Genomic DNA, 25,988 nt, shown 5'->3' on the forward strand with positions numbered 1-25,988 from the left:
TTCCACGGTTCGCGGACTTAACCAGCCCACTAACTGACATACTGACCTCACCCGAAAGGGTGCCCCAGAGCTGGTCCAGTGGACGGAGCAGTGTCAGCGGGCGTTCGAGCAGGTAAATACGGCACTCTGCGAGAAACCGGTACTGTGTATGCCTGACTTCACCATCCCCTTTTGTCTGCAGGTGGACGCATCGGGCAGGGGGCTGGGGGCGGTGCTGTCCCAGCGGGTGGAGGGTGTCGACCGCCCCATTCTGTACATCAGTAGGAAACTCTCATACCGGGAGGCGAGGTACAGTACGGTGGAGAGGGAGTGCCTCGCCATCCGATGGGCGGTCGGGGCCCTCCGTTACTACCTGCTGGGGTGCGCCTTCAGTCTCTGTTCGGACCACAGACCGCTCCAATGGCTCCACCGGATGAAGGATGCAAACGCACGGATCACCCGGTGGTACCTTGCATTACAGCCATACAACTTCCGGGTGGTCCACAGGCCGGGCGCGCAGATGGCCGTGGCGGACTTCCTCTCTCGCCCTCTTGGGGGGGGGGGGGGGGGGGAGTCGGCGCGGCCGGACAGGTGCCCGGCCTGAAACTGACGGTGGAGGCCTGTGGGAGGCGGGGTGTGGTCACGCGCCGCCTGCTGGCAATGGCATGCACAGGAGCCGGCTGGAAGCAAGATGGCAGGTGAGTGGATACCTCAGCTGGAACGAGTTATCTAATCACCTGTCTCTATTTAGCAGTGTTGGTGACTGCAGGGCGGGGCTGAAAAGCCAGAAGGACCCAGGAGGTGCTGAGGACGCCAGAAGGGTTGTGGGAGGACTGAGCGAGTTAAAAACTTTGTGAGTGAACGAACTAAGACAGAAAAGACTTGGGGAGTGAACGAAGAAGATGAACTGTTGTGAAAATTAAAAATGAAAAGAAAATACTTTTGGGAACAAACAAAAGAAGAAATATTGTGTGTAAAAAGATTAAAAAGAATTGTCAACTTGAACTCCTGCTGTGATCCTTCGGTCCTGAAGACCCCACGACACAAACCTGTCACAGTACTCAACCCAAGTTTGTTGACACAAATAATTTAGGGAATCCGTTAGAAACTCCATTCATGTAGGGCTGTTTTTTATATAGTACTGCAATATTTTACCTAGTTCACTGATACATTTAAAATGTACATTTAATGTACATTTACATTACATAACAGTATTGATTCATTAGAATAACTTACCCCCCAAAAATATAAAAAATATAATATACTACTCAGTGGCCTAGTGGTTAGAGTGTCCGACCTGAGATCGGTAGGGTTGGAGCTCAAATCCCGGCAAAGTCATACCAAAGACTATAAAAATGGGACCCATTACCTCCCTGCTTGGCAATCAGCATCAAGGGTTGGAATTGGGGATTAAATCACCAAAAATGATTCCTGGGCGCGGCACCACTGCTGCCCACTGCTCCCCTCACCTCCCAGGGGGTGATCAAGGGTGATGGGTCAAATGCAGAGAATAATTTCGCCACACCAAGAGTGTGTGTGACAAGCATTGGTACTTTAACTTTAACAATTTATTGCAATTGTACACACTAGGGTTGTATGTTATACCACAATACTAATGAATCATATTTGGTACTATACCACCTCTAAAAAGTAGCGGTCATCCCAAGCCCCCATCACAAGTTGATTAATCACAAAAAATTATGTCATTAATCCTGTACAGTCATGGTCAAAAGTTCACATACACTCATAAAGAACATAGTATCATGGCTGTCTTGAGTTTCCAATAATTTCTACAACCCTTATTATTTTTGTCATGGAGTGATTGGAGCACATACTTGTTGCATTCAAAAAAAGTCAACAATGCTTCATTTACATTCCGTAACCTGTATACTAACCAAGCTGTAGCAACATTGTTATTGAAATAGCGAACACTGATGAACTATTTTTCCAGCGGAGTAATAGATCACCATGCTACATGTGGAGGACTCTTTCCTCCGGGTTCTTCGGACCACCCAGCATAGACATGACAGATTGACAACAATGTTTATTTTTCAATAAATCTTCGGTGTTTGTGCTTTCCAGCAGTTGTCTCTAGTGTCTGTCACTCTCACTCTCTCTCTCTCTCTCTATCGTGATCCGACTCCCACTCTCCTCTCCTCCCAGGCTGCTGCCTTTTAACAGAGCGACAGGTGATTAGACAAACAGGTCCAGGCGGGCCATCTACGCAGCTGTTGCTGAACTCGCAGCCGGTCCTGGCACATCCCGCTTTGCTGCAGGTCCGCCGGCCACCCCCCCCCCCCCCCCCCCCGCCCCCCCACACTACAATATTATTCATAAAAGCTAGCTACTGCAAGAGATAAGCTATTTTCTACGTCAGCATGAAACGCGTTTGAGAGTGTAATGAACAACACTGCGATACAACACCAATTTGTACCAATTGAAAAACATGAATAATCATATTACAGTATCTGTATAGTATTGGCCCACATTTCATCTTTTGTTTGTACACAGCTGAGCTAGCCAGTTAGCTAGTTGCTACTGTAGTTGTGCTAACACGCATGTATCATAATCAATATCAAAGTGACTCACTCGATGGACAGTTGTTTGTCTGGTCCAGTGGGTCTCGTTGATTTTGGATAAACACTCCATTTATGTCGAAATAGTTTGGCTCTATGTTCCATATTTAAAGGGACAAAATCCCTTTTATCTCCCTCCCCTGGCTTTCGTCTGCTCAAATGTGTCACTCTTCCTTCGTGCTGGCTTCCACAAGCAGCAGTATATTTAGCTTCAAAAGTATAAGGTTGTGAATCCTCATTTGTCCAAAAACAGTAGTCTTCATTGTCTGTTACCAAGTCTGCCATGATTAAAAAACACACTTGTGTTTGATTCTGAAAGTAGGACCAAACAGTTGTTGCCAGGGGTCAGACATGCGTTGCTATGGAAACAGAAATCAATGCGCGAAAAAAATCAGTCCGGGAAATGATTAAAATGATCAAAATTGTACATATTGCATATTGTTATGAAGGTGTCTGTTACTACATCATACAAACCCCGTTTCCATATGAGTTGGTAAATTGTGTTAGATGTAAATATAAAGGGAATACAATGATTTGCAAATCCTTTTCAACCCATATTCAATTGAATGCACTACAAAGACAAGATATTTGATGTTCAAACTCATAAACTTTTTTTTTTTTTGCAAATAATAATTAACTCAGAATTTCATGGTTGCAACACGTGCCAAAGTAGTTGGGAAAGGGCATGTTCACCACTGTGTTACATCACCTTTTCTTTTAAAAACACTCAATAAACGTTTGGGAACTGAGGAAACTAATTGTTGAAGCTTTGAAAGTGGAATTCTTTCCCATTCTTCTTTTATGTAGAGCTTCAGTCGTTCAACAGTCCGGGGTCTCCGCTGTCGGATTTTACGCTTCATAATGCGCCACACATTTTCGATGGGAGACAGGTTTGGACTGCACGCGGGCCAGGAAAGTACCCACACTCTTTTTTTTACGAAGCCACGCTGTTGTAACATGTGATGAATGTGGCTTGGCATTGTCTTGCTGAAATAAGCAGGGGCGTCCATGAAAAAGACGGCGCTGAGATGGCAGCATATGTTGTTCCAAAACCTGTATGTACCTTTCAGCATTAATGGTGCCTTCACAGATGTGTAAGTTACCCATGCACCCCCATACCATCACAGATGCTGGCTTTTGAACTTTGCGTCGATAACCATCTGGATGGTTCGCTTCCCCCTTCGGTACGGATGACACGATGTCGAATATTTCCAAAAACAATTTGAAATGTGGACTTGTCAGACCACAGAACACACGCCCCACCTCCACCTGCGGAGGTCCATGACGCGTACGATCGGGCAGCCCACGCCTCCAGCACGCCTGCCCAAGCGTTTGAGGGGCCGTCTGCAAGAGAGATGTTCTGGAGGCAGCAGCCGGGACCTGCGGAGACAGATTAGAGGTAGGGTCACGTGGGTTAAGGTAGGGAATGTGTAGTTCTCTCTCCTTTTCCTGTCGCACGCTCGATCCGTGCGCCGATGGTGTCGGTTGCGCCTTGGGGTGGACGGCCAGGTGGTCCTCGGCGAGGGTCACCGCTGCTGCGAGGTCCCAGGGCAGGTGGTACCGGATACAGTTCGCCGTCCGCGTCGGGATCGCCTCCATAAACTGTTCCAGTAGGATCTGGTCCAGAGGTCGGCCATCTCCCTCTCCTGGCTGCAGCCAGCGCGTCGCTGCCTCTAGGAGCCGCTGGCAAAAGGCGAATGGTCAGTCCTCCTTCCCCAGATGCCTAGACCGGAACCGGCGTCGGTAATCTTCGGCAGTGGCTCCCGTCCGGTCCAGCACTGCCCTTCTCAGGTCCTCAAAGCGCAGTCTGCAGGCCGCCGGCAGGCTGAGCGCCGCATGCTGCGCCAACCCCGTCAGGAGCGGCAAGAGCCGCACCCACACTCTTCTTCCGGTCATGCGCATGCTTTCGCCGTGGGCGCAAAAATGTCTAAAAATGCATGAGGATCCTCTTTTTTCCCCCATGCAGTGGATGCTGACAGCCGTCGGAGCTGGCCGTGGCCCGCCCACCTGGTCCGTTAACGCCCGCAGGACCTGACACTGTTGGTGCAGTGAAGTGAATTATATTTATATAGCACTTTTTCTCTAATGACTCAAAGCGCTTTACATAGTGAAACCCAATAACACACTTTTACATTTAAACCAGTGTGGGTGGCACTGGGAGCAGGTGGGTAAAGTGTCTTGCCCAAGGACACCACGGCAATGACTAGGATGGCAGAAGCGGGGATCGAACCTGCAACCCTCAAGTTGCTGGCACGGCCGCTCTACCAACTGAACTATACCACCCAGCTTGGTGGGTGCTCGCTGCCAGTTGAGTCAGCACGCACACGATAGCCGTCCGGGAGTCGTCTTCCCCTGTTTCGGGTGGTCCAGCCGAGTTGGGCGCCAAATTGTGGAAGTCTCTTGCTCCCGGGTTCTCTGGATCACCCACCACGGACATGACAGCTGCATTCAGGGGTTTGAACAGTGTTTTATTTTTCAATAAAAAAAGTATTTTTCTGGTTTCTTTTCAGTCGCCCGCGTCGTCTACCTCTTGCTCTCCCTCTCGCTCTCGCTGTCTTCCGGGTTGCATGCGCTTCGTCTTGTTCCGTCGTTGTTTCTCCACTTCTCTCTCCGACGTTCACGGCTGCCGCCCTTTTAAACAGTGCCAGAGGATTCATTAATCCTATACAGGTGCGCGATCCACGCACTTGATCTTGGTTGTGGCGTTGCTCTCGGCACGCCCCGCCTCGCCACTCGCTCGTCATCCCCGCCTCCTCGCCACCATCTTGGGCCGGGCTCCGGCATGCCCTGCCTCTCTGTCGGACTGTCGGCTCCGCCTCTCCTTAGTCCCTTATTAAATACTAGCAGCAGTTGTAGTTATTGTTGTTGCTGTTTTCTGTTATTGCTTTTGTTCTTCTGTCTGTTGTGACACAATAAGGCATTCAGATCGCTCATCACAGCATGACTAAGCTGCTCGACAGGACAGTTCAACTATAAAAAAAGGTGCATTTGTATTATATTTCAAAGAAAGTTCTTTTTTTTTCTCCCAATGTCGATTAGAGGAACGATTAGACACGGAGATACTGTTAATTTTAATTTTACAATGAATTTTCTCACACCCTCCACGGTTTAAATTAGATCCTTCGTCATCCGGATCCGCACAAAGCAGGCGAAGCCGATGGAGAAGTGACGTGCATGCATAATGTTTGGGTATTCAGAAGCATTCAAAAAATAATGTGGCCCCATTTCGCCCTTGCAACATCCACTTTAGAGCTGTGTATGTATTGTCCACAATGGAAGGGATTAACACCCCTTTTTATCCCCTTCTTATGGGTTTTGTGTTGATTCTACGCTTCATTATTTCCAGCTGGCAATATTAACCCACATTACCGCCTGATGGTAACATGATTAGGGATGGGTACTGAATTTGGTACTTTTTTTTTAAATACTGACCGAATTCTGTCGGTACTGACATGCACTTGGTGAGCATATATGTAAAAGACACTAAGTAATGTTGTAATTTTACATGCCAACAAAGCTAGAATGTCTGATAAAAGCAGTCGAAAAAAAAAGACTCCATGTTTCAAAATACTTGGATATACCAATTGTACATAAAAATTTCAATACCTCCAAATTGAATATCAAAATTACAACTAAGATGCACGTTACAATCAAGCCTTGTTAGGAAAATGACTTTTAATTAATAATGACATTTACTCTTTACTTACCGAAAAAAGTAATTGAATTACTAACTGAACTACTTTTTATTAGATTTAATTCATTACTACGTAAAGTAAAATAATGCGTTCTTTATTTTTCAAACTTTCAAATATCTTGCATATGCAGTTGAGAGGTGTTTCATGAGAGAAGAGTGCGTGCCTTCAAAAGGCGGTGCCTGTTGCCAAGGGATATCACGTCAGCAAGGAAGTGCTCAGAGCACATGGCTTTGTCCTTGTTTACTAAGGGGAAATGTAGGATTACATGATTATAATTTTATTGAGTTGTTGTTCACTATTTCCTTGTATTAGTCATGTTTGTGTGTTCATGTGTGTGTGTGGGGGGCGGGGCTTTGCACAACGTAAGTGAAAGTAATCTGTTTGATTATTTGCGACTAGAAAATATATGTACCAGTGCTATTTCAAACATTAGTAATACATCTAAATTATTTCTGGATAGAACAGGCGTATGATTAAATAAACTCAAAATACCCCTACTCCTTTTTGGATGTTAGAATGTAAAACTGTAAACACGTGTTCGAAACACTATGTTGTTATTATTTTATTTTCATCACCGGTTTGTTGTTGTTTTAATTATTATTTTCTCTTGTTCTTTTAAACATGTCCTAAATAAATTAATACAATACATTACAATACAATACAATACTTAAAGTTGGGATGTCCTGATACAATATTGATATTGAATATAGGCAAAACAAAGTAAATATATGGGCTTGCATCTAATCTTTCCAAAGTAAGCTCTGACACATGCAGTCCTAGTTGTGCAAAATTTGACAGCCAGTTAAGTCTAAATGTCCGATGACAAAAGTTTGTACTATGGTTTGTGCTGATTTTGTATCGGATCAATATTAAAACTCAAAGCTCCAATATCAGGATCCCTACTTACAGTCGAAACACTTTCAAAAATGGAACATTTAACTTAATTGCAAAGAATACTTCCTGACAACCTCCTCTCTGAGCTGCCACCTTATCGTGGTAGAGGAGTTTGCATGTCCAATGATCCTGGGAGCTATGTTGTCCGGGGGTTTCCATGGCCCCTGGTAAGGTCTCCCAAGACACACAGGTCCTAGGTGAGGGATCAGACATAGAGCAGCTCGAAGACTTCTATGGAAATGCAAAAACCAAGACTCCGATTTCCCTCGCCCAGACACGGGTCACAGAGTGAAGAGAGGGGCAGAGTGCCTGGTGGCCGAGCCTGTCCCATAGGGCCCCGCTGGGCACAGCCCAAAGAGGCAACGTGGGTCCCCCCCTCTAATAGGCTTACCACTCATGGGAGGGGCCATAGAGGACGGGTGCGTTGTGAGCTGGGCGGTAGCCGAGGGCAGGGCACTTGGCAGTCCAATCCTCGGCTACATAAGCTAGCTCTGGGTACGTGGAATGTCACTTCGCTGGTGGGGAAGGAGCCTGAGCTAGTGCGCGAGTTGGAGAAGTTCCGGCTGGATATAGTCGGAAACTCTTCGGCGCACAGCAAGGGCTATGGAACCAGTTCTCTCGAGAGGGGCTGGACCTTCTTCCACCCTGGTGTTGCATGCAGTGAGAGGCGACGGGCTGGGGTGGAAATTCATGTTCCCCCCCAGCTCAAAGCCTGCACGTTGGAGTTCAACCCAATAGATAAGAGGGTAGCTTCCCTCCGCCGTTGGGTGGGGGGACGGGTCCTGACTGTTGTTTGTGCTTACGCACCAAACATCAGTTCAGAGTATCCACCCTTTTTGGATACACTTGATGGAGTAGTGGAAACTGCTCCCCCGGGTGATTCCCTTGTCCTATAGGGGGACTTCACTGCTCATGTTGACAACGACAGTGAAACCTGGAGAGGCGTGATTGCGAAGAATGGCCACCCGGATCTGAGTGTTGTTTTGTTATTGGACTTTTGTGCTCATCACAGATTGTCCATAACGAACACCATGTTCAAACAAAAGGGTATTTATATGTCCACTTGGCACCAGGACACCCTAGGCCACAGTTCCATGATCGACTTTGTAGTTGTTTCATCGGATTTGCGGCCTCAAGTTTTGGACACTCGAGTGATGAGAGGGGCGGAGCTTTCTACTGATCACCACCTGGTGGTGAGTTGGCTGCGAGGGTGGGGGAGGATGCCGGACAGACCTGGCAAGCCCAAACACATTGTGAAGGTCTGCTGGGAATGTCTGGCAGAGTCTCCTGTTGGAGAGAGTTTCAATTCCCACCTCCGGAAAAACTTTGGACATGTCACTAGGGAGGTGCTGGACATTGAGTTCGAGTGGACCATGTTCCGCACCTCTATTGTCGAGGAGGCTGATTGGAGCTGTGGCCACAAGGTAGTTGGTGCCTCTCGTGGCGGTAATCCTAGAACCCGTTGATGGACACCGGCGGTGAGGGATGCCGTCAAGCTGAAGAAAGAATCCCATCGAGTTCTTTTAGCTCATGGGCCTCCGGAGGTAGCGGGCAGGTACCGACAGGCCAAGCGGTGGGCGGCTTCAACTCGGACAAAGGAGGACTTCGGGGGAGCCATAGAAAACGACTTCCGGACGGATTTGAAGCAATTCTGGACCACCATCCGCCGACTCAAGAAGGGGAAGCAGTGCACTTTCAACACTGTGTATGGTGAAGATGGTGTTCTGCTGACCTCGACTGCGGACGTTGTGGATCGATGGAGAGAATACTTCGAAGACCTGCTCAATCCCACCAACACATCTTCCTATGAGGAAGCAGTGTCAGGTGAATCTGTGGTGGGCTCTCCTATTTCTGGGGCTGAGGTCGCTGAGGTAGTTCCTTTAGGATTTGAATGCTGTGGGGCTATCTTGGTTGACAAGACTCTGCATCATCGCGTGGACATCGGGGGCTATACCTCTGGATTGGAAGACCGGGGTGATGGATCCTCTTTTTAAGAAGGGTACCCGGAGGGTGTGTTCCAACTGTTGTGGGATCACACTCCTCAGCCTTCCCGGTGAGGTTAATTCAGGTGTACTGGAGAGGAGGCTACGCCGGATAGTCGAACCTCGGATTCAGGAGAAAAAGTGTGGTTTTCGTCCTGGTCGTGGAACTGTGGACCAGCTCTATATTCTCGGCAGGGTCCTTGAGGGTGAATGGGAGTTTGCCCAACCAGTCTACATGTGCTTTGTGGACTTGGAGAAGGCATTCGACCGTGTCCCTCGGAAGTCCTGAGGGGAGTGCTCAGAGAGTATGGGGAATCAGACTGTCTGATTGTGGCGGTGCGCTCCCTGTACGATTAGTGTCAGAGCTTGGTCCGCATTGTCGGCAGTAAGTCGGACACGTTTCCAGTGAGGGTTGGACCCCGCCAAGGCTGTCCTTTGTCACCGATTCTGTTCATAACTTTTATGGACAGAATTTCTAGGCGCAGTCAAGGCATTGAGAGGATCCGGTTTGGAGGCTGCAGGATTAGGTCTCTGCTTTTTGCAGATTATGTGGTCCTGATGGGTTCATCCAGCCAGGATCTTCAGCGATCACTGGATCAGCTCGCAGCCGGGTGTGAAGCGACTGGGATGAGAATAATTTACTGAAAACTCCAAGTTTCACCCATGCATACTATTGTTAACATCTAAATTTCCTCAAATAAGTACACAAACTTGGTATTTATTTTAGTCAAGTGATTTGCAAAACATAAACAAGGTAGGCTATAGGCTGTTCGGAACTAGCAGCAACACAACAGCTAAGCACACATTAGCACACAAGCTAGACACATAATAAGAGTCCTTAAATGAACAATATTGCAGTCTAAAACAGCATAGTTCTCATTATAGATGAGTGTCCAATAACTATAGTTGCATATTACTTATACATTCAGTCTTCAATGCAGAAGCGTATTAAAAAATATCCAGTTTGTCATTACATTAATGTAATTAATTATTATGGCCATTAAGTGCTGCCAAAAAAACATATCAACCTCCACTTCATTTAAAAGGGGAACTGCGCTTTTTATGGAATTTTGCCCAACGTTCACAATCATTATGAAAGACATGACGGCGGATGTAATTATTTTTGATGCATTCTAACTCATAAATAAACGTAAATAAAAGTTAGCTTACGGCGAAGCCATTGAGAGATCTTCTATTCCTCCCATAAAACTTAATAAAAAAAAACCTAGAAACTGCCAAAAATACATTTTGTGATTTGAATATCAACCAAGTATTAGTGATATTGTTATTAAAAGCGCTAACGCAGACAAACTATTCAAGTTTGTGTGCTAATGTTGACATGATCGACTGACCAGCTGCTTCCTCGCTTTCTTACTTGTAAAAGTTTATTGTATCTACTTAAATCCTACCTCTCACCTGAAAAAGTAGAAGGATGAGGACGAAATCCGATAAGTTGGTACACTTTGACAGCCAATTTAGACCCGGTAATGGCGAGAAAATGTTTGGTCCGACCGCCTTTACTTCACGACGATTATGAGTCATTCTTCATTTAAACTGGACTATAACAAGATTATATCAGTCGGCATCCTAATGACAGCAGACATTGTACAGTAAGTGATGTTTTATTATGTTTGTTGGCTCTCATAAAGTCTGCAGTTAGTAGTAATCGGTGATGTAGTGGGGGGGGGGAGCAAATACCTTGATAATTGTTTTAATTAATGTGCCGCGTATGCTTAAAATGATCAAAATACGTAAATATTAAATGTTATTATAAATGTGCCTGTTACTACATTACATATATACTTACAGCATGTACATACAACCTTGGTTGAGGTGTTTGGATGTTTTTAAGGGCTTTGTAGGCAGAATACAGCAGATGTAAAAAATTACATCTGTCGTCTTGTCTTTCATAATAATTGTGAACGATAGGCAAAATTACCCCCAAAAAGTGTAGTCCCCCTTTACAGACAGGGTAATTCCATTCCATACGGTTGATAAAAAATATTTTAGTATTTGCATACCAATCATTGTTCTCTGTTTGACTCATTTCCCATCATCACAATTTTTAACATTGCACACAACTAAATAATAAAAAACTATGCATGATTCCTGCTGATATCCTATTGGATCCTATCACACAATTTTCAAGGCTTCAATATCGGTATCTTAACAAGATGATGAACATATTTAAACACTATAAATAAAAAAAATATGGCTCTTAAGTAGCCAGAACAATATTACTATATACAGACTTATTCTGCAATTTTTTTCAATTTTTTGCAAGAATGCATTCATTTGATTTTGTTCTGCTATGTTGCTGTTGTCAGGAAGTCCATCCATCCATACATCTTCTCCGAGGTCGGGTCACGGGGGAAGAAGCCTAAGTAGGGAAACCCAGACTCTCTTCTCCCCAGCAACTTCGTCCAGCTCCTCCCGGGGGATCCAGTGGCGTTCCCAGGCCAGCCGGGAGACATAGTCTTCCCATTGTGTCCTGGGTCTTCCCCGTGGCCTCCTACCGGTCGGACGTGCCCTAAACATATCCTTAGGGAGGTGTTCGGGTGGCATCCTGACCAGATGCCTGAACCACCTCATCTGGCTCCTCTCGATGTGGTCATAACCCAAAGCTCATGACCATAGGTGAGGATGTGAACGTAGACTGACCGGTAAATTGAGCGCTATGCCTTCCGGCTCAGCTCATTCTTCACCACAACGGATCGATACACCATCCGCATAACTGAAGACGCCGCACCGATCCGCCTGTCAATCTCATGATCCACTCTTCCCTCACTCGTGAACAAGACTCCGAGGTACTTGAACTCCTCCACTTGGGGCAGGGTCTCTTCCCCAACCCGGAGATGGCACTCCACCCTTTTCCGGGCGAGAACCATGGACTTGGACTAGGAGGCAGGGCTGCTATTGCTGACAATGATATCGATACTGAAAAAAAGTCACTCTTATGAAATAACAAATTAGCAACAATGTAACAAAAAATAAACATTAAAAGGTAAACAAAACTAAAATACCTTCCATTTTATGCTGTCAGAAGAGCAGGAGTGGACGCTGCGGTTGCATAAATAAACTCTGTGATGAAAATTTAGTAATTTCCTTGACGTATAGTTGAGAAACGGCAACAATAGTATTAATCTGATACTAATACCCTCCTTGGTTTCGGTACTGTTGATTTTTAGATGGGCAAGACCAGCCCTGGTTAAATGGCTGTCCAGCTTTGCACAAAAGGCACCGCAGGAGTGCTTGAATTGGAGCTTAAATCAGACATTTTACATGCAAGCCTGTATGGGACCCAATACCTTTTGCTGATATCGGAAATCGGTAGCCAAATATGCAGTATAGTAGCAGACACAACTGCCCCAAAGCACATGGCTTCAGTTGATATTAATTAATATTAGTAGTGGTTGAACCTGCTGAAATGCACAACAGGTGTGGTTCCTAACTCCCTCCTTCAAACAAGTTCCTTGAAAGAAACATATAATAATAATTTATTTCCACTAGGTTCTGGCACAGATGTGAACTGCACTGGCTAACCATCACAAGTCTGAGCACGATGAAAGTCATCCGGCAGACGAAAATAAACAAATCAACACACCAGCTGCATTTTCACTTTGCTTGGTGACCAAGAAACAGTTGCGCTTGTGAGGCCAACCTCAAACCACAATTTAGGATTTGAAATTCCTGTTCATGTTCTTGTTGTGCAGCTTTGAAGTGAGGATAACATTCCGCAATGACGTGTCCTCCTGAGAGCCAGGGTCCTCTGTAGTGGACGTTTGTGTGTCGCATAACAAAAAGCAATTTTTAGATATAACTCCAAAAAAAGAAGATAAAAAATTTAATTCTTCTCAGGAGGATATACCTTCTGTAGAGGTCAAAAGATACATTTTGATGAAAATGTGTTTGTTATAACAAAAGTGTTATATTTCTTTAATGTAGTTATAATAAACAAACTATCCGCTTTTAGCCTTAAAACCGCTATGAAAAGCCTTACGTGACATATTTATCACAATAACAATGCAATAACAAAAGTAATGAAGAGGTATCGGCAAAAGCTAAAACACGAAGATCTCTAATTGCAACAATTTGAAATAGGCAGCTGAAATTCCTCAGACATGTCATTAAAAAAACAGCTTAGAAAAACTGATGCTACAGGAAAACTTGTAGGAAAAAAAGCTCCAGGGTCGTCAACAAACGACATACATCTAGGCCTAAGACAGCCTAGATCATGTTTTCTTATGTTCTGTTAGCTTTGGACTCCCTTAGTTTCTGTTTGTGCACCTTTTTGGAAATTAATTGGGTTCACCTGCCTCTAGTTAGTGGTCGGCATTCATGGACAATACATCATTCCTACCTCACGGTTTTGTTCTGAGTTTTCCGTCTGCATTCCTGGGAGAACGACCCCGCATAAAGATGCGACCCCGATGCGACACATTTTATCGGAAATATCAATAATACTCATACACAGAGCGGACGGCAGAGAAAACTGGAGAGTTCTGATCATCAATGCCTGCAAACAGGCCTGATACCCCATGATGATACGTTTTACCATATTTTCTGGACTACATTTTTCCTACACTTTGAACCCTGTGGCTTATAAAATGGTGCGGTTGTTTCACTAACGGCCATAATGTTTTGTATTCAACAAAATAGTTTTCATATAACACTGACAAAGAAACTAAAAAAGGTCTGTTAAGTTAAACTCAAAGTTAAAGTACCAATGATTGTCACACACACTAGGTGTGGTGAAATGTGTCCTCTGCATTTGACCCATCCCCTTGTTCACCCCCTAGGAGGTGAGGGGAGCAGTGAGCAGCAGCGGTGGGTGCGCCCGGGAAACATTTTGGTGATTTAACCCCCAATTCCAACCCTTGATGCTGAGTGCCAAGCAGGAAGGTGATGGGTCCCATTTTTATAGTCTTTGGTATAACTCGGCCGGGGTTTGAACTAACAAAAATTTCTATTATGGTTTCATCTGACCTCATGACATTCTCCCAATCCTCTGCTGTATCATCTATGTATCCATTTTGGTATAAACTCAACTTGTCGTGTTTGGAGGAAGAAGAATACTGAGTTGCAGCCCAAGAACACCATACCTACTGTGAAGCATGGGGGTGGAAACATCATGCTTTGGGGCTGTTTTTCTGCTAAGGAGACAGGACGACTGATCCGTGTTAAGGAAAGAATGAATGGGGCCATGTATCGTGAGATTTTGAGCCAAAACCTCCTCCCATCAGTGAGAGCTTTGAATGGTTGACCAAATACTTATTTTCCACCATAATTTACAAATAAACTATTTAAAATTCCTACAACGTGAATTCCTGGATTTTTTTTTTCATGTTCTGTCTCTCACAGTTGAAGTGTACCTATGATGAAAATTACAGACCTCTGTCATCATTTTAAGTGGGAGAACTTGCACAATCGGTGGCTGACTAAATATTTTTTTGCCCCACAGTATCTCAAGGTGTCCCTAAAGTCTGGACACATGGCCAAAAATGCATATTTTCAAAGAAAGGACATTTCAATAACATTTTACAGTTGTACCTAGGTTTTCGTTCACCCTACTTTCTCTACAGATCTTTACCCCCCCCAAAAAATGCCCAGCTTTTTATACACGGTCATATCATTCCACAGAGAGTTGTGATTTGTTGCACAACATAATTTATTTGAATAATATATAAAACTATAAACTTGCAAACAAAAATCGACAGCTAAATGGCATAAAAAAGCGGACAAAATCTAGGAAGTAAATAACTAGAAAAGCACTTGGAGAGCGCAGACCTCCGCCAGGTCGTCTACCTCCCAATGGTAAATAATCCTGAATCCTGACGGTGTTCCGGATCACCCACAACATCTAACCACTTGTTTCTTATCCAATTTTTTTTAAATTTTCAGAAAATGATCTCAAAATCTTTCCATTACTATGCTATGCTATGTTTCTAGCTTACTTGGGTAATTTATGCAGTTAATTTAATAGGGTGTATTTTGAGGTCATTGTTTGTTGTGGTTGATCAACAATATGATCAACAGCATTGATGTGTGACAAGCTACAAAGCATCTTTTTTTAGATTAATAATTTGTCTTGTGTCATCATGCTTTTTAGTGGATTTTGTATTAGCATGATGACCTAAAGCTGTGATCTCACACTTTAAAAATTGTAACGATACCCCCCAGACATTTTCTATCTGCAGTCCTTTAGTGCTCTCTTTCTCCTACCATTGAGTGATAATTCTATTAGTTTTCCTTATTAACTCTCACTCTGTCTTGTTGTTTTTTTACATCAGCCTTGGCTTTGGTGTAGCTGCACATGTGTCAGTCAGGTAGGTGGAATGAACGAAGGAATGGACAAAAGAATGAAGGAAGGACTGAAAGAAGTAACAAAATGAATGACCAAAGGCAGGGGTCGGCAACCCAAAATGTTTAAAGAGCCATATTGGACCAAAAATACAAAAACAAATCTGTCTGGAGCCGCAAAAATTAAAAAGCCATATTACATACAGATAGTATGTCATGAGATATAAATTGAATTCAGAGGGCTTAAAGGAAATTAAATAACCTCAAATATAGCCACAAATGAGGCATAATGATGCAATATGTACATATAGCTAACCTAAATAGCATGTTAGCATCGATTAGCTTGCAGTCATCCATCCATCCATTTTCTACCGCTTATTCCCTTTTGGGGTTGCGGGGGCCGCTGGCGCCTATCTCAGCTACAATCGGGCGGAAGGCGGCGTACACCTTGGACAAGTCGCCACCTCATCGCAGGGCCAACATGCAGTGACCAAATATGTCTGATTAGCACTCCACACAAGTCAACATCAACAAAACAAAAGTTTGGTGGACAAAATGAGACAGAAAAAGAAGTGGCATAAAACATGTCTCAGAAAGTCGGAGAAAGTTATACATGTAAATAAACTACGGTGAGTTCAAGGACCGCCAACATTAGTAGGACAAAACAGCTCTCTCCAAATACTCGAATCTGTGAAGCATGTTTAATATAAACAGTATGCTTTATAACAATTAGTTAAGTTTGTGTCATGTTTGTCCTCCTACAGAAAACAAAACAAAACAAAACAAAACACATGTTTTTTTCCCCCTCATCTTTTTCCATTTTTCATACATTTTTGAAAAAGTTTGAGAGAGCCACTAGGGCAGCGATAAAGAGCTGCATGCGGCTCTAGAGCCACGGGTCGCCGACCCCCGACCAAAGGAAAGAACAACGGAAAGACAGAACAAAGTCTAAAACACTCAGCTAAACATGAGGTTGTGTAGTTTAGTCAGGACCTTGATTGGCCCCGCTGGGGTCGGCATCGGCTTTGAAAGAGTCCCGAAAAGACGATCAACATACTTGACATATAAGAAAATCTAGTAACAATGTTTTCGTAGTTTAGGGTGTGGAGAGGCGGGGCCGACGGGCCGGAGACGGGGCAGGTCACGCTGCAGCCCTACCCAAATTGCGGCAAGGAGGCGGAGAATATGGTGGAGCGGAGAGGCGGGGCGTGCTGGAAACTACGTCGCCGCAATCAAATTCAGATACATAGATTGCGCACCGGCACACAATTGACATTGCTCCTCTGGCTGTATAAACGGGGAGAAGGAGGAAGGATCATGGCAGAAGGAGTTGGAGAACCAGCAGCAGAACCTGAAGAGCGAGAGCGAGAGCGAGCCGAAGACAGCAACGAAGACGCGGCCGACTGAAAGCGAGGAGCGAGCAGGAGAGGAGCAGCTGAAAAGCGATCCGACCAATAACACAAGCTTTATCTTTTGGTCGGATCGCGTGTTTTAGTACACAAAAACCTTCAGTAAATCAAGCCCTAAGAGTATTATCAGTAACAAAAACGGTGTTGCCTTCAATATCAAGGGTTTTGTGTTGTGGAACCCCCCATGGTACATTAATTTCTGCAAAGTATTTAGTTTTATGATTTAAATGACTATTGGATATATTCTAGGTCTTTATAAACCCTCCAAACGCTATTATTAATTTTTCACAAACACTCATAAACAATTTGTACACTCTTATGTAATTGTAACATATCACATATTCCATCCATCCATAATGAGCTGCAGGTGATGAAGATGACGGCGGACAGTCTCAGGGTTACGGAGCCCCTAAAGGGACATGGAGGAAAAGACATCCTATGTCAGTGAACCGGAAGTAAAACAGACACAGCGATGGTGAATAAGAAGTGAAACAAACAAAGCGATAGAAAAGTTTGATTTCTATTTTAGTATTGGCCTAACATATAAAGACATCAAATCATATATTGGTCCCACAACAGAGCACAGAGGATGCTCGTGCTTTTCCATCGTTGTGTCTGTTTTACTTCCGGTTCACTGACATAGGAAAAAAACTTTTTGCGAGATCTCCCAAAACATCCATGTCCCTTTAGTGCAAGGGTCCCCAAACTACAGCCCACGGAGCAGATCCGGCCCGCCAACGTCCGAAATCCTGTCCGCGGGATGTCCCAAGTTAAAATATTTGAATTTTACTGTATTTTAGTTTATTTATTATTTAAAATCTGTCCTCTCTAATTCATTTCCTACCGCTTGTTACTCTCGGTGTCTCCTAGCTCAGGCAAATCCTATAGTTTAAAAATGCATTTTCTTATTGATAATGTGATATCGTTGCGCTCACAATATATATACATATAGTCAAGGTTACTGTGGTTTGTCCGTTATACATTGCTCAATACTGGGGTACTGCGGAATTTACGTTAAGTCAGGAAAAAACACAGAGGCTATTTCATCCTACAAGCCGGTTTTGCAGGTTTCCCTGCTTTTCAGAATATTTTATTATATATTTTATTATAAAATCCCCTGTTTCACAGGTTTCCCTGCTCTTCAGAGGAATTTATTATATATGCATCTATTTTCTACCGCTTATCCCTTTCAGGGAGAGCAGGGAAACCTGCGAAACAGGCTTGTAGGGATGAAATAGCCTCTGTGTTATTTCCTGACCTAACAAGTATATATATATATCTATAGATATATATATATATACAGTATATACAAACCCCGTTTCCATATAAGTTGGGAAATTATGTTAGATGTAAATATAAGCGCAATACACTGATTTGCAAAACCTTTTCAACCCATATTCAATTGAATAGACAGCAAAGACAAGATTTCTTATGTTCAAACTTATAAACTTAATTTTTTTTTGCAAATAATAATAAACTTAAAATTTCATGGCTGCAACACGTGCCAAAGTAGTTGGAAAAGGGAGTGTGTTACATCAACTTATCTTTTAACAACATTCAATAATGGTTTGGGAACTGAGGAAACTAATTGTTGAAGCTTTGAAAGTGGAATTCTTTCCCATTCTTGTTTTATGTAGAGCCTCAGTCGTTCAACAGTCCGGGGTCTCCGCAGTTGTATTTTACGCTTCATAAAGTACCACACATTTTCGATTGGAGACAGGTCTGGACTGCAGGCGGGCCATCAAAGTACCCGCACTCTCTTTTCACGAAGCCACGCTGTTGTAACACGTGGCTTGGCATTGTCTTGTTGAAATAAGCAGGAGCGTCCATGATAACGTTGCTTGGATAGCAACGTATGTTGCTCCAAAACCTGTATGTACCTTTCAGCATTAATGGTGCCTTCACGGATGTGTAAGTTAGTCAGGCCTTGGGCACTAATACACCCCCATACCATCACAGATAATGGCTTTTGAACTTTGCGCCTAGAACAATCCGGATGGTTCTTTTCCTCTTTGTTCCAGAGGACACGACGTCCACAGTTTCCAAAAGCAATTTGAAATGTGGACTCGTCACAACCACGGAACACTTTTCCACTTTGCATCAGTCCATCTTAGATGATCTTGGGCCCAGAGAAGCCGGCGGTTCTTGATAAATGGCTTTCATTTTGCATAGTAGAGCTTTAACTTGCACTTACAGATGTAGCGACAAACTGTATTTGGTGACAGTGGTTTTCTGAAATGTTCTTGAACCCATGTGGTGATATCCTTTCGAGATTGATGTCGGTTTTCGATACAGTGCCATCTGAGGGATCAAAGATCACGGTCATTCAATGTTGGTTTCCGGCAATGCCACTTACGTAGAGTGATTTCCCCAGATAGATTCTCTGAACCTTTTGAAGATATTAAGGACCGTAGATGTTGAAATCCCTAAATTTCTTGCAATTGCAATTTGAGAAACGTTGTTCTTAAACTGTTTGACTATTTGCTCACACAGTTGTGGACAAAGGGGTGTACCTCGCCCCATCCTTTCTTGTGAAAGACTGAGCATTTTTTGGGAAGCTGTTTTTACACCCAATCATGGCACCCACCTGTTCCCAATTAGCCTGCACACCTGTGGGATGTTCCCAACAAGTGTTTGATTAGCATTCCTCAACTTTATCAGTATGTATTGCTACCTTTCCCAAATTCTTTGTCACGTGTTGCTTGCATCAAATTCTAAAGTAATAATTATTTGCAAAAAAAAAAAAAGTTTATCAGTTTGAACATCAAATATGTTGTCTTTGTAGCATATTCAACTGAATATGGGTTGAAAATTATTTGCAAATCATTGTATTTCATTTATATTTACATCTAACACAATTTCCCAACTCAAATAGAAATGGGGTTTGTATGTGACACAGGAAATAGTAGGTTTAAGTGTTTATACACACATTAAACATTGTGCATATGTTGTTTAACACAATCAGACCTAATGTGTAGCCTTATCTCCCTTTGCAAGTCAAATTCAGCGCTACATGTATTTAACCAGTTTTGCTCGCCAGAGTTATACAACTACGAATACAAAAGACATCACAAAGTCAGCAATTTCAATACATTCATACTTAGTTGCCCAGCTGCTGTCAAAAGTCTGATTTTCGCGATTTATTTCGATTTTTATAAAAGTCGACAGTACCATCTTCTTCTACACAGCACTGCTACTTCATTGCGAACCGTATGCTTTGCTGTTGCCCCCTGTGGTTAGGCGGGAGTACTGCATACATGAGCAACCCTTTTTTGAACGGTTTCATCAAGTCTATTTGGGTGTTGTTCTGCGGGCCAAATAAAAGCTTTGCTGGACCAGATGTGGCCCGCAGGCCGAGAGTAAAATAGACAAGGCTAACGCCCATGCAAAAACAATTATACAATCTTATCCAAGCAAACAACAGCAGTGCTTATCCCGAAGGAAAGGACATATTAGTTTGAAAAAAACGATTATTATGAACCCTGAGGATGTTTGGATGCCCAGTTCTTGTTTTATACAAAAAGCAAATAATTTCCATCCTGTCTCTATTGTTACTCCATAATAATGATAATACTAATGGATTAAATTAAATAGTGTTTTTTTTGTAGTGACTCAAAGCGAGAACACGAGAACCCATAATCAATTCCCTCCTCATTCATGCATTGATTGTGATAAGCTACATTTGTCGACCGACACAAAAGTGTTTGCTAATTTGCGTCAACAGCCTCTCCGACCACCACCACACATTCATTCATTCAAACGCCAGCGTGGGCTGCACCCCAGGCCATTATTTTGTTCCCTACTATTTACGACAAACACACCAAAACAGGAAGAAGTTTAAATAGCATGTCATACAATTAATAACTCTCTGGAGCAAGGAAAAACATAATCACTATGCTGGGATATTATGGGTCACAATGCAAATTTGTTACACTAGCTTCAAATAAATAAAGATGGAAGTGTGACAAAGAAAATAAAAGTTTACAACAAGGGGTACAGAAAGGGTTGCAGCTCATGGAGAAAACTTAGATTGTGAATTAATGCTGTTTGTGCGGTTTGGGATTGAGGCTATGTCAAATTATGTCATGTGATGATGATGATCAATAAGCTTGTACAGTGGGGCAAAAAAGTATTTAGTCAGCCACCGATTGTGCAAGTTCTCCCACTTAAAATGATGACAGAGGTCTGTAATTTTCATCATAGGTACACTTCAACTGTGAGAGACAGTATCTAAAAAAAATCCAGGAATTTACATTGTAGGAATTTAAAAGAATTTATTTGTAAATTATGGTGGAAAATAAGTATTTGGTCTTTTCAAACAAGGAAGATCTCTGGCTCTCACAGACCTGTAACTTCTTCTTTAAGAAGCTCTTCTGTCCTCCACTCGTTACCTGTATTAATGGCACTTGTTTGAACTCGTTATCTGTAAGAAAAGACACCTGTCCACAGCCTCAAACAGTCAGACTCCAAACTCAACTATGGCCAAGACCAAGGAGCTGTCGAAGAAGACCAGGAAAATATTTGTAGACCTGCACCAGACTGGGAAGAGTGGAATCTACAATAGGCAAGCAGCTTGTTGTGAAAAAATCAACTGTGGGAGCAATTATCTGAAAATGGAAGACATACAAGACCACTGATAATCGCCCTCGATATGGGGCTCCACACAAGATCTCATCCTGTGGTGTAAAAATGATCATGAGAACGGTGAGCAAAAATCCCAGAACCACATGTGAATGACCTGCAGAGAGCTGGGACCAAAGTAACAAAGTTTACCATCATTAACACACTACCCCGACAGGGAATCAAATCCTGCAGTGCCAGATCTGTCCCCCTGCTTAAGCCAGTGCATGTCCAGGCCCATCTGAAGTTTGCCAGAGAGCAGATGGATGATACAGCAGAGGATTGGGAGAATGTCATGTGGTCAGATGAAACCAAAATACAACTTTTTGGTATAAACTCAATTCGTCGTGTTTGGAGGAAGAAGAATACTGAGTCGCATCCCAAGAACACCATAACTACTGTGAAGCATGGGGGTGGAAACATCATGCTTTGGGGCTGTTTTTCTGCTAAGGGGACAGGACGATTGATCCGTGTTAAGGAAAGAATGAATGGGGCCATGTATCGTGAGATTTAGAGCCAAAACCTCCTTCCATCAGTGACAGCTTTGAATGGTTGACCAAATACTTATTTTCCACCATAATTTACAAATAAATTATTTAAAATTCCTACAATGTGAATTCCTGGATTTTTTTCACATTCTGTCTCTCACAGTTGAAGTGTACCTATGATGAAAATTACAGACCTCTGTCATCATTTTAAGTGGGAGAACTTGCACAATCGGTGGCTGACTAAATACTTTTTTGCCCCACTGTATAACTTCATTCTGGGTTTTTCCAGCTCCTTTGATGTCTGTCTGTTCAAAATGTGGACTTGGATGACTGAACAGATGGATGTTGGCATCACATTCAAGACGTTTTTGTTACGTCAGTGAAAAAGATGCAGTGAAAAGAGTGGCTTATGAGATGGTGCGTTGAAGAGTATCCAAAGAGCAGACATGCCGTAACGTCTAATGACAGTGTAGATCACAAGCAGCTTCTGCCAGAGCAAAAACATGATGACAGATGTTGCTGAGTGTGCAAAAAAGTCAAAGCAAATTTACAGCAAAGCCCTAAATGATTTTTTCTTCGCTAATCCAAAAAATGTCTGACACTGCAGTACTCATATATCAATGCGCATCATGTCAGGCCAGCTGTTTGCATGTTCATACAGTATATGTTTTTGTATAGTGGTGTCTTAGAATAGTCAACACATAATCTGCAAAATGACATGAAGGACAACGTATGAACTAAGGTGTAGTAACGCGCTACATTTACTTCATTACATTTACTTCAGTAACATTTTGAATAAATTGCTCTTGTCAGAGTAGATTTAATGTTTTAACAACTTTTACTTGAGTATTTTTCTTTTAGAACAAAGACAACTTTGACTTTGTTACATGTTACCTGAATTATAGAAAAAGGTAAATCAATGAAATGTGCTTATTGTTAATTTCTTATTAGCATAAATGTCATGTGACTATATTTTGTGTATTTGCAAATGTTATGCTTAAAAACTCACTGCTCTTAATTTTATTTCTGTTTAATAAATAATTCATTTTCAACTTAAAGGCCTACTGAAACCCACTACTACCGACCACGCAGTCTGACAGTTTATATATCAATGATGAAATATTAACATTGCAACACATGCCAATACTGCCTTTTTAGTTTACTAAATTACAATTTTAAAAATTTCCCTCTGAGTTTTTTGTTGAAAACGTCGCGAAATGATGACGCGTGCGCGTGACGTCACGGACAGTAGAGGACATATAAGCGCAGCACCATTTGCGGCTAAAAGTCGTCTCTTTCCATCGCATAATTACACAGTATTCTGGACATCTGTGTTGCTGAATCTTTTGCAATTTGTTCAATTAATAATGGAGAAGTCAAAGTAGAAAGATGGAGGTGGGAAGCTTTAGCCTTTAGCCACACAAACACACAGAGATTCCTTGTTTAAAATTCCCGGAGGTGAAACTTTACTATGGATCAGAGCAGTCAAGCGAACATGGTTCCCGACCACTTGTCAACCGGCAGGTTTCGGTGAGAAAATTGTGGTAAAAAGTCACCACTTACTGGAGATCAGCTGAGCTTGTGCCGTCCATGCAGTTGCCGTCGACTTCCCTCAGAGACTGGCGTCCAGACACCCGTGGACACACACCTCCGACTATCAGGTACTATTTAATCTCACTAAAACACTAGCAACACAATAGAAAGATAAAGGATTTCCCAGAATTATCCTAGTAAATGTATCTAAAAACATCTGAATCCTTCCCAATGCAATCGCCTTTTTTTTTTTTACTTTATTTTTTTATTTTGTATTTTTTCTAGTCCTTCGCTATCAATATCATCATCCACAAATCTTTCGTCCTCGCTCAAATTAATTGGGAAATTGTCGTTTTCTCGGTCCGAAAATAGCTCTTTTTGTTGGAGGCTCCCATTATAAACAATGTGAGGACGTGAGGAGCCCTCACCCTTGTGACGTCATCGTCTGCGACTTCCGGTAAAGGCAAGGTTTTTTTTATTACCAACCAAAAGTTGTGAACTTTATCGTGGATGTGCTCTACTAAATCCTTTCAGCAAAAATATGGCAATATCGCGAAATGATCAAGTATGACACATAGAATGGACCTGCTATCCCCGTTTAAATAAGAAAATCTAATTTTAGTAGGCCTTTAAGAACTGTTGAAAATGTTGCTTTTTTTGAGGAGTGTTACGTTTAGTGGGCAGGGAGTTTATTTTCAGCGTCAAAACGAGCAAATGCCACCGATTCGGTGGAATATCCCTTTTATTGATTTTGACATAACTACAGATGTGTCAGGCTTGCCCCTGACAGTTTGTTTGTGTTTTAGTTTTTCCACTGTGTGTTTAGTATTTCCTATCCTTAGTTTCTCTCAGCACTCTCATTTTGGTTCAGCTTCCTGTTTGTCTCCCTGAGTGCTTTGTTTCCCCTCAGCTGCGGCTGATTGGCACCTGGGCACACCTGGAGTCAATCAGCCCGCTTCTATTTGTACCTGCTTTGTCTTCCAGTCAGTGCTGGATTATTGTCTTGTCGATGTCACGTATTGCATGTCGCTCTTGTCATGTATTATCGCTCCTGTCGTGTCGTATCTTGTCTTGTCTATGCAGCATTGCGGTAAGGTATGTTTGATTGCGGTTTTTAGCTTACTGCCTTTTGTTCCCTGCTTCCAAGTTAGTTTTTATATTAAATTTACCACTTCTGTTTCCTGCTCGATTCTTGCTAGCTTCCATGCTAAGTTCCTTTTTGTTTTGTAGCTCCCATGCTAGCTCCCTTAGTTTGTTATGAGCCCACGTGCGTGCTTTTTGTTTTTCCTTTGTTTTTTTTTGTCTTAGTGTTTTAAAATAAATCATGTTTTCCTGCAAAATGCCCCCCTCCTTCTCTGCATCTTGGGGTTCATCACAAACTAACTTTGACAAGATGTGCATTTGCAGAGACACGTGATTATGATTACTGTATTTTTATTTTATTTTTTTATTTTATTTTTTTCTTTGTCATGAAAAAGGCAGGTTTTTGTCATGAAAAAGGGATTTTTATCAATTGTAAGTGTATCTTGTGTATTTTATGTTGATTTAATAAAAAAAAAAAATCTATGTATATATATAAATATACATATATATATATATATATATACATATAAAATATATATATATATATATATATATATATATATATATATATATATATATATATATATACATATGTATATATATATATATATATATATGTTTTGTTTTTTTTTTTAATTAAAAAACATTAAAAATTAATTTAAAAAATCTTCTGCGGCCCGGTACCAATCGTACCGGTACTGGTACCGGACCGCGGCTCAGTTTTTGGGAACCACTGATGTAGACCACAAGGAAGTGTTTTCAATAAAAATAAAAATAAAAAAATAAAACATATATATATATATATATATTGTTGTGCTTGTAGCGTGAAAGCAAGACAACTTCGAGTATCGTTGACACACAAAAACGTGTGCGTCCTTTATTCTTTTAGAAGAAACCAGACTGAAACTTAAACACTCAAAATGGCGGGAACAATAGACCCCCACCTTTGGGAGAATCTCCTGACGGCCACTTAAAGGGGCCGCGCCGAATTACCTGCAACGGAACAACCTTGTCATGTGCCTAATTGAACAGTACAGTGAAACAGAACAACATTGTCATGTGCACAATCGAACAGTACAATGAATAATAACAATAAGGTCAAGCACTAGGTGTGGCGAATAATGTCCGTAAATCAACCGCCACACACGTCCCCCCAGAATTCGCCATCACTAAGGAAAATAAACGGTCAATAGACAGGGGCACGAACAGGCCTACCAGACCGGGTGCGCCGGACTGGTACTAACGCCGGGGAGTTAGCAGGGGGAACTGGAAGGGTATCTGCACAGTCCAAGGTACCGAGGGATTGCTCAGAAGGATGCAAGAAGTCATTATGAGGCCTAGGTAAAGCGGGCGGACGACCCCGGCGTGGGGGTACAGCTGTGGTAACCGGCTGACTAAGATCTAAGTGGGCCGCTTTCAGCCGGTCTAC

The sequence above is a fragment of the Nerophis ophidion genome, linkage group LG13 (genome assembly GCF_033978795.1).
Source record: "Nerophis ophidion isolate RoL-2023_Sa linkage group LG13, RoL_Noph_v1.0, whole genome shotgun sequence".
NCBI lineage: Eukaryota > Metazoa > Chordata > Actinopteri > Syngnathiformes > Syngnathidae > Nerophis > Nerophis ophidion.